Below are 11499 nucleotides of genomic sequence, written 5' to 3' on the forward strand. Positions count from 1 at the left end.
GACTGCTTCCAACAGTTAGCTATTAAAAACTTTGCTGCTATGGAAATGGGTGTGCATCCATATCTGTGGTATGATGCTTTTAATTCTTTGGGGAAGATAACAAGGGAGACAGATTGGTCAAATGTCTTGCTTTTTGACAACTCTGATTATAGTACTTCATAGCTGGATTTGCATGAAGTAAACAAACAAACAAGTAGATTATATACTAAAACTGAATGAGCATACATTAACATAGATAAAACTCAAATTTAAATTTATTTGGTGGCCATTGTGGTGAAAGAACTTTTGACTAAAGACAATGATAGTAACTGAAACGCTTGAGAAAGAAAAGTCAAACCAAGCACAAATTTACACCTTAAAATGGGTGAAAGTTTTTAAAAAATTTTGCTGGAAATCTATACTTCAGTATTTCATTTTGGCCAAAATATGTGAGACAATTTAGTAGTAGGTGACAAAGAATTCAAATGACCTCTGTCATATTGAAATATCTAGTTGTTATAAAACACCTGTCAATAGGTGTATTTACAGAAAACTCAATAATTTCTTGAATGTGTAATAAAACATTTTCCTTAATCCTGAGATCTTAACATATGTACGGAGTAATATTTGCTTGAAGCTATCAGGTCACTTCATATAAATATTATAATGTGATATTATTTATGAAGAAAACTGTGTATGAAGTCAAACACATATTATTACTAAATTTATACATTTATGCTTAAGAAGGAAATAAATATTTGTAAATGCAAAAAGTAAAAAAAGAAATAATTATGGATATATTATAAATATCACATATTTATATAATAAGCACACACACGTATATATGTGGTGTGTATATAAATTGAGAAATATATCCTTAATATTCACTTGGTTTGAAAAACAATGAATATTTAATTTAGAAAAAATTAAAGTGTATTATGATTATGTCTATATAGGATCATTATTAATGATAATTAAATATTTTTTAATTAAAAATAGTTTCTGCATATTCTAATCTATTCCACTGATCCTTTGGCTTTTTTCTTTACCAGTACCATGCTGTTTTTATCACAGTGTCTTTGTAGTATAGCTTCAAATTGGATCACATGCCATGTCTCTGTTATCTAGAATTCCTTTTGCTATTTTGAGTCTCTTCAAATTCCAAATGAATTTTTGGATTTTTTTTCTAGTTGTAAAATATACTGTTGGGATTTCAATAGGGAATGTACTGAATCTGTATAGCAGTTCTAGAAGTATCACCATTTTCACTATATTGGTTCTTCCTACCCAGAAACAAGGGATGTCTTTACATTTTCTTGTGTCCTCTTCTGTCTCTTTTTTCAGTGTGCTGTAGTTTTCAGTGTAGAGGTCTTTTGCTTCTTTTATTAGATTGATTCCTAAGTATTTTTTTTTCTTTTTTTGAGGGGGAGTTATTGTGAAAGGGATTCCTTCCCTAATTTCTCTCTCAGTGAGTATGTCATTTGCGTACAAGTAGGCTATTGATTTATTAGCATTTGCCTTGTATCCAGCTACTCTACCGAGTCTGTCAATTAAGTGTAGAAGTCTTTTGGTGGAGATTTTTGGGTCTTTTCTGCAGAATATCATAACTTCAGAAAATAATAACAGTTTAATTTCTTCCTTTCCTATCTTTATTGTTTTATTTCTTTTTCTTGTCTGCTGTGGATAATGTTTCTAAAACTATACTGAACAGGAGTGGTGATAGTGGACATCCTTGTCTTGTTCCTGATTTTACTGTGAAGATTTGTAGATTTTGACCATTTAATATGAAGTTGGCTATGGTTTTTATAGTCTTTATCAAGTTAAGATGAAGACAATCTATTCCAATTTTCTGCAAGATTTTATCATGAATGGGCATTTAATTTTGTTGGTCAGAAGAGTGTGATTCAATTTCCATGTGTTTGTGAAGTTCCTGTGGTTTCTTATGCTAACCATTTTCAGTTTAATTGCACCATGATCTGATAATATATGTGGGATAACTTCAATTAGTTTGCATTTTGTTTGTTTGTTTTATTTTGTTACCAGGAATCAAAGCAGGCGCTGGAATCACTTAGCTAAATGCCTGACTAATTTACATTTACTGAAACATATTCTATGAGCTAGTATGTGGTCTATTTTGGAGAATGACCTGTGTGGAGCTGAAAAGAATGTATACTCTGATTTTTATGGAATGGAATACTCTGTAGACATTTATTAAGACAATTTGCTCAAAAGCTTGGTTCATTTCTAGTATTTCATTGTTTATTTTTTTGTCTAGATGATCTGTATATTTGTGACAATGTGGTATTATGTTAATGTTTGTTTTTCATGTCTCAATATTTGTTTTGTATACTTGGGAGCATTAGCATTTGGTGCATATATATTTACGATTGTCATCACTTCCTCTTGGATTGTTCCCTTTACAAAGATGTAGTGACCTTCTTTTTCTCTCTTAATTAGTTTTGATTTTAAATTTACTTTGCAAATCAAATAGCTACCCCTGCTTTTTTCTGGGTTCCTGTTGCATGGAGAACTGTTTTCCATCCTTTCTGTCTCAGTCTATGAGTTTGTTTTTGAACTAGGTTCATTTCTTGTATACAGCATTTTGTTTGATTTTGCTTCTTAATCCATTCTGCCAGTCTGTTTCTTCTGATTGGTGAATTAAGATCATTAACATTGATGGTTATAACTCATATGTCTTTACTTATCTTTGTCATGTCATTTTCCTGTTGTTGGCTCTTTTTTTCTATTTCCCCCTTTCCCTTTAATTTCTTGCCATGCTTAATGAAATATTTTGAATGTGCTCTGTTGGGCCTCACAGAGTTGTGATATTCATTGTCTCTTTCTAGGATATTTTTAAAAATTGGTTGGAGTACTTCTTTGGTATTCATGAAGTTTTTCAGGTGTTTTTTGTCATGGAAGTATCTTATTTCCCAATAAATTTTGAAAGATAGTTTTGGAGGATACATCAATTTAAGTTGGAGGGTTTTTTTTTTTTTGTTTTTTTATTTGTTTGTTTGTTTTGTTTTTAAGGCTTGAAATACCTCACTCTAAGCTCTCCTTGAGAGATACAGAAACAATTCTAGACATGCTCAGCTACCTCATCTTTGGCAAAGGAACCAACTGTTCTCACTGGAGGAAAGATAGCCTCTTTAATAAATTGTGTTGAAAAAACTGGATTTCATCTTGCCAAAGATTAAAGCTATACTCCTATCTTCTACCATGCACTAAACTAAATTCCAAGTGGATTAAAGATCTAAATGTGAAAATAGAAACACTAAACTTGCTTGAAGATAAGTTAGGTAGAACTCTTGAATACATTGGCACAGGAAAAGACTATGAACAAACCTTCAAGAGCACAGGAACTAGCACAAAGAATCAACAACTGGAATTACAACTTTGTAACAGCTTCAACACTACAAGAGAAATCTTCAACGCAGCTAAGAGACAATCTACAATGTGGGAAAAATTTTTACCAGTTGTTGATCAGACAAAGTCCTACTATCTAGGATATACAAAGAACTCAACAAAATCATACACCCCATATATAAAGATCCAATTCAAATAAGGGCATCTGAAATAAACAGATATTTCACAGACAAGTAAAAGCAGCAAATAAATATATGAATAAATGTTCAACATCGGTTGTCATATGAGAGATAGAGAGGAAAATGACAGTGAGATTCCACCTCACCCCAGAAAGAATAGCTGCTACCAACAATTCAACCAATAACAAATTTTGGCAGGGCTTTGACGAGAAAGGAAGACTTCTTCATTGACTGTGGGAGTTTAGAGTGGTGCAACTTCTGTGGAAATTAATATGGTGATACCACAAATAACAAGGATTAAAGTTCCCATTTGACCCATGTAGCTTTCTGCTAGTTATCTTCTAAAAAAATTAAAAGAATCACATGACAGTCATGTATGTTCACCCATGTTTATAGCAGCACAGTTTGTAATAGGTAAAATTTTGAAACCGCCCAATTGGCCCTCTACGGGAGACTGCATAAAGAAGATGAAGAAGAATTTTTAGTATAAAATCAGCCATAAAGATGAAGACCATTTTAGTACTTATCAGCCATAAAGAACAAGAAAGTAGAGACATTTTTAGCTAAGTGGATGCACATTGAGGCTAAAGCCTTAAGTGAAATTAATAAGATACACATGTAAATACCAAATATTTTCTCTGGTGTGAAAAACTAAAAATGTATATAAGGATCAAAATGTATAATGATGTTGTGTAGTAAGAAATAGGTCGAAAGGAGTAGGGGAAGTAGGAGGGGTAGTAGAAGGTTAAGAAAGTAAGAGAGAAAACATGAGAAAACAAAAAAACCTCAAAACAAAGAATTTGTAAACAAAGAAGGCTGGAGGCAGTGAAGGAAAGGGAGGGTAATGGGGTAAAACTAAAACCAAGATACACCATGTAAATTTACAAGATCCTAATGATGAATGTAACTGTACTGTGTACCTAAATTGTACCAATAAAGTTAATGGGACAAAAATTCAAAGTAGACACCATAACTTCTGCTTGTCAACTTTACAAAAATTTTTAAAAAATAAATAAGCCTTCAAAAAGGCTACTTTTACAACTGGAGAAAGTGAAAATAAGTCCATCTTTGCAGAGAACAATTTGCAATATTTATGAAAAGGTCTTTAATATTTTTATTAATTTTATACTAGTATTGTTGAAAATTTATTTCAAGGAAATTAATGGAGATGAACATTGACATATATATGTGTGTGTGTGTGTGTGTGTGTGTGTATGTGTGTGTGAAAATGTGTTATACAATGTTATTCATCTAGTAGGAAGTCTAACAGTCGTAGCATTAAAAAGTAAGAGTTTTATTTGTTAACATTAAGTAAAATAATAGTTTGCAACTATTGCTTATTTTAGAACATTTTAATATTGCTTTTGTATTTGTCAATATGTCTGGAAGTTTTAGATCAGATATTTATATGAGTGATTCTGCATTGAGTTATTAAACATATCACACAATACATTCATAATTGTGAGTACAAAAGAACTGGAGAAGTAAGCATGAAGGAAGCATGAAGAATTGGGGTGAGGGTCATGAAGGAATAAAAGTTATATAATGTGGAACCAGCAGAATGCATACAACACAAAATTCATAGCAAAATATGTACCAAGAGCAAGTAAGATACCAACAAAAAATGAGAAATAGCTGAAATCAAGTAAAAGAGTTAGCACTTGGTTCCCATAAATACTAAAGGCATCATAGCTGAGGCAATTTCTATTGCAGCATAACTGAACTTTAAGCTTCTTGAGAACAAAAACCGTCTTTATTTCTATCAATAGTGGAATGGCTGAAATAAATTTTATGTTCAATATTAGATTTGAAATAATGCACTTTTTACCCATGGCCTGGAGGGAGCTTCTTCTAAAATCTTACATCCACTTAGTAACAAAAATACTTCCCAAACCAGAGAATTAATAATTACATACTAATATTATATTTGAATAAATATCAGAAATATTCTTTTTATACATGAAAACAGGTTTCTATAACAAAAACATCAAAATTAATATTTTTTCTTTGATTTCACTTTGAAAAACTTTATTATTGTGCCTGCTGTGCAATACTCTAGGAATTTACTTATATCTTTATCTCCCTACTAGAGTATGAGCTTCTTTGCCTGGAACAATTTTTAAACTGTAAGTCTTCATCTCAAGGTTGTATTGATGCTTCCTATTTATTTCTGTTCTTGTCATTAAACCCAAGATTTCAAGCATTCAATGAAAGCTATATTACTGAGCTATACTACCGGTCAATATTTCCCATTACTTAAAATTTTATCTGAATAAAATTTTCTCATTTACAAAAACACTCCTTTCTCTTATTCACCTTATGCTTTAGGCTGAATTAGCATTATGGAATTATGGAAGACCACACCTGTTCCTCAAGGCTGAAAAATCTGATCATTTCAGAAATGGACACATTACTCACAGGTGGGTATGATCAATGAAAACAAACACTTGAGGTGATTGTTGGCGTTCTCAGATAAGATGTATTAGTCTCTTTTGAGCTGTTAACTATAAGAAAAACAAAAGCAATATTTTCATTATGTAATGAAATCTTGCTTTAGAGTGAAACAAATAGAAAAGAGCGTAAAGTAAAATGATAAAACTGAAGTGGATCCTAGATGATACTGAGCGCTTTGAACTCTTTCTGAAAGCTATGCTTCCTGTTTTAGACACATGTCGCAATTCATTTCTTTAGTATACCTTAGCAGGAATTAGGTATTTGTCACACACAATTAAAAGGATTCTCTAATTCACAAGTGGAAATTAAGAGTAGCTATAAAGATATTGAAAAAATGGGAGAGTTTGTATTTAGGGTCTATATTAAATAATATTGTATAAATACTAATTTATATGGGTATAATACTAATAGAGGTACAGTTCTGTCTAACAAAACTTTTAATAAATACATGGTAAAAAAAGAAATATATGGTGAAACATTTGGAATCAAAGAATCTTACAATCTTCAACTTTTATTTGTAAATGAGTCAGTAAAATATATACTTATATGTGAAGACAAAATAAATATTTACAGTGTTTAGTACTAGTGAATGCAAATGCATATTTATTTACTGATTATTCTATTAACTTTTCTGTGTGTTTACAGGTTCTAAAAATATAATTTAAGGTGAAAATTAGAAAAGAAAAATTTATTGAGTAAAATGGTTGTATCACAATACATGTTCAGTAAAGAACATTTCAGGTACACTTGTACAAAACAATAAGTAAATACGCAAATTTGAGCAGTTGAGAATAGAAATGAAGAGTTTCAGAATGAAAATGTGATTTTAAAATGTATATAGATGTATGATTATGAGCGAGCTATGCACTCCAGAGTTTAGATAAAATCTTAAAATTATATATTGAAACAAGAAATAAAATGTGAATAAATCACTTTGTATGCTGTCTGAATAAAGAAAGTACAGATAAAATATAAGGAAAGTGAGAAAAAAGTCTTAAAAGGCTGAATATTTTTCAGACCAACTCCCTCTGTGTTTAGAAATCTAACAGGATTTACATGATCATGGTAATCTCTTTGACATGAAGTAGGGACATGATTGTTTCTTCAGCTCACCTTATTGAATAGTGTGCCCATATTATGGAAGAGTTTTCAAAATGAATTGTTTTTCCATTGCTTATATCAGAATGGAGTAACGCATATAGAAAGTTGAAGAATTCTAACCATTAAAACAAAAATACAAAAAAACCCACATTTTTGTTTACCTCATTTGACTTTTAAATATGCATATGATTTTAAGAAAATATTTGTTAAAAATTAATTTTCTTCTATTATATCCTTGAAATCCTCATTCTGAAAATGATTTAATTCATATTATCTTTGTATATCAAATTTTTACTATTAACATCAACAAAAATTTTTCATGCATTTTTAATATTTAGATATATATCTTCATGCTGCTAAGTGTTTTACTATATAAATCTATGTAAGCAATTATACATTAAATATATGTTGTTGAACACATTATATTCATTAATAATATAATATATAAGACATATTTGTTGATACTATATATTATACATAGATTAAACTCATAAAATGCATTTATTAATATATCTATTGATATATGATAAATATATTTATGAATAATATATCATGTTGCATAAATTATAATATATAATATGTGAATATATATTTAAATATATCATTAAATATTTGTCATATTTTGTATTATATGCATATATATTTATGAATGAGTATATGTGTGTGTGTGTGTGTGTGTGTGTGTGTGTGTTTGTGCATTTACAATCACTGGCCTCAGATTTTAACACTGCTTTAGTAAATATTACAGTCAACTGCAGCCATAGCTAATGATCCACTGACTATTACAGGGAAGATTAGAAACAGGGATGTTCATGCTGAGCCTGTGAAAACAGAGTACTTAACACATTGTCAGAATTAAATAAATTGAAAATTACAATTAGATACTTTTAATAGGGGTCAAGAAGAAGAGTAGTTATTCTACATCAACCCACATTGTCAGTATATTGTAGAAGAAAATTATGATGCCCCCTAAATTAATCTCTGTTTCTATTATGAATCCTCTTTGGAGCAAATAGGTAAATATATACTATGGTCTAAGAATAAAATCCTATCTTTAAAAATTAGTCAAAACATACAAATAAGTCTGAAGAGACAGATATATATGAAGTGAGTCACTGAGCAATTAATGCAAGTTATGGCTGAATAAAATGTAAATTACAGGCAATAGTGTCATAATAATCCAGCCTTACTTTTCACCAAATTATTTCTGTATTCCTCAATATACTAATTTCAGGACCAAAAACCCTCAGTAAAAACAAGGTTTTGCATATTTGCCAAATATTCTGCTGGAAGTTTTTATGCATTTTTATATGTAATGTTCATTTTCTAGGATTAGTTTGATGAAGTAAGTGGTCAAGAATCCAACAGAATCTTTTACTTGGATCCAAGCTGATTTACTGATATTAGGCAGTTTTGGTTTTGCTGAATACTTGTACTTTGTCCTGATAACACATTTATAATTCTTTTCAAGACATAGTATAATTTTTCTTTATAATTTTAACCATACAGAATTTAACACAGTATAATTTTGACAATCTTTAATTTTGGATTGATGACTTACATGTACATCCTCCAGAATAAATTACAGAAATTTTACCCCATCCCAATTATTTCAGTGGATGTGATTATTTAAAATACAGTAAAAGTATGTTTGGTGTTAAGTTTCTATTTTCTGATGTGACATTTTTCTTATTGTTTCTTAAGTTTCTTTCTCCTTGTATCAGTCTTTTGACAGAATTTTGAATTGTTTTCTATGTAGTAGTCTTTATACTATTTCTTATTGATCATACTTACCAGTTAAAATTTAATTAATTATAATGAATCTCTCTTACATTTCTTACATATTTCTCCAAGAGTCTTTCAGTCTTGCCATACATCTTTTCATAATTTTGTATCTTTAGAAAGTAAGTTCCATGTGGATATATATATTAAAAATAGTGTTTTAGAGCTGGGGATTCAGTTCAGTGGTTCCACCACCTGCCTCGCAAATTCAAGGTCCCAAATTTGATCCCTGGTATCAAAAAAAAAAAGAAAAAAGAAAAAATGTGTTTCTATATCAAGTTTTCTGATAATTTAGAAATCTATGCTTAATTTCTTACTTTAAAAATTATATAATTCAAAAGGAGAGAGTGACTATGTAAAAAGTTAAGTGCTAAGGGAAACAGCAGCATAGAAGTCAAAACAGACTGAGACACTAAAAGAAAGGGAGGAAAAAAGTGTTCATGCCTAATTTCAGTTGAAAAAGGACAGATATATTAAGGCTGTTGATTGAGAGATTTACGCTTCCATACAGAGGGAACACTTCCTTCCACAGGACAAGTAAAGACAGGAAGAATAAAAGTAAATATGATAAATGCTGCCGGTGAGATGGACAGCTGAGGGGGCTCTAGACTAAGGGTACATTTGAGGAAAAGGCAGAGAGAAAGGATTATGGCTATGAACCTGATGTGGCAGATAGGCAGAGAAATAAATATTTGACCAGAAAGAAGAGGAATTTTAAAAATCTTTAGAAAATTTGTTTGATATTGAAAAAACTATAAATTTTAAATCATACCAATGTGCACAGTATCATTTAACAGTGCTTGGTAATCAAACTTTAGATGTAGAAAAAATTGTTATCTAAGTATATCAAATGATTTCTGTTTTTCAAATATAACTGTAATTACAGAAGTGAAGGTGTGGCACATTCTAGGAAAGTATTTATAGGGATGTACCATATACCTAAATTTCATATGCCTAAAATGAAAAAAAAATGCAACAGGGAACACTAAAGTCAAATAATAATTTTGGCAAGGAGAATTGAAAACAATATTTTTTACTGAAGACTCAGACTTGCTTCTTAATATTATGACCTTGGGAAATTTTATGTATTTTATTTTAAATTTTATTTTTACTTGAAAGAGCTGACTTATTGAATATCTGATATTTTTTATGTAGTATGCAATGATAAATTTTGGAATAAAAAATTGAAATAAAGATGAAATGAAACATATTGTTCAAATTTGGCTTTTATTTATGTTATATACTTTGTTTGTTTGTTTGTTTGTTTGTTTGTTGTTTTGTGGTACCTGGAATTGAACTCGGGTCCTTGCGCTTGCAAGGCAGGCCACCGAATCGCTGAGCTAAATCCCCGGCCCCTTACGTTATATACTTTTAATTATTATTTTATAATCACCACTCTTATAACTGCTCAAGGTAATTGATTATAATAACTTACTTTTTATACCTGCATAGTTTTCTTTATGAATATTTTTTCTCTACTTCTATTTGATTATTCTGAATTGGGAATTCTTGTATGCATTGCTCTACAACTTTTTTATTTGCCTTCATATGAACATACTTTTTGTTGTTGTTTTGTTGTGAGACAGGGTGTTGCTATGCAGCCCAATTTGGCCATGAACTTGCTGCAATCCACCTGCCTCAACCTCGTGAGTGCTGTGATTATGCACCACTATGCCTAGCATTAGATTGTATTCTAATTAGTACATCTATCTTAAAATACAATAAATGGAAAGAAGGAAGTGGAGAAATCATATTGAAAACATCAACTACTAAAATTGAAAGTAAGAGAGTCTACATATTTCAGGCAAGATTTGTGTGTAAATGGAAGAGATAAAATGTGAGCCAATTAAAAGTCTCCTTTAAATTCAGCTTATCAGGTATTGTGGTCAGCAATGGGAAAGTGCACTAATGCAAAGAACAACTGTCTTTATTTATTTTCTTTTCTGTCAGATATAAATACTAGAGTCCTCAGAGGGGAAAAATGCATCCATAAAAATATTGTAAATCCCACAGATCTTGTTAATCAATCAAATTTTCATCATTTGTTCTACCACTAATAAGGGGCAAATTGCTTAGCACTATGTGTCTCTATTTTCTTGTCTTTACATGAGGGCACTGGGAGCATTTGTTATATAGGAAGCCTGACAATTTTAAGATGGTCTTAGCACTGTCTCTGTCACATTGTAGGCCAGCTAGAGCCATTATTATGTCTTATTTTAAATTGGTATAGTACTGGAAGAAATTACATAATTTTGTATATATCCAGATAATTTAAAAAATATAACCTCCTGTACAAAGAATGCATTGCTACCTTTTACCTAGCTACATGCCTTTTTTTCTATTAAATATACATATTAGCTAAGTAACTATTCATAATCTAATAGGTTTATGGTAGCTTGACCTAAGATAACCTGAGATAAGATTTTAGTGACTTAAAAACTCCTAAACAAAGAGCCTCAATGGCTCCCCACTTTTGAGACTTTTCCTGTCTCACAGAGGCTTTCTCTTTATAAAATTTTCCTAGTCTTCACCTCCTTTTTTCCTTCATTTCATTCTCTGGCATCCTAAAACACAAACTCAGCACATCTAATAGGATGGGAGTTATTTACCTGTAATAAAAGTAGTTCTAAATTGTAAT

Source organism: Fukomys damarensis, unplaced genomic scaffold, assembly GCF_012274545.1.
Source record: "Fukomys damarensis isolate Sample0158 unplaced genomic scaffold, DMR_v1.0_HiC HiC_scaffold_38, whole genome shotgun sequence".
Lineage (NCBI taxonomy): Eukaryota > Metazoa > Chordata > Mammalia > Rodentia > Bathyergidae > Fukomys > Fukomys damarensis.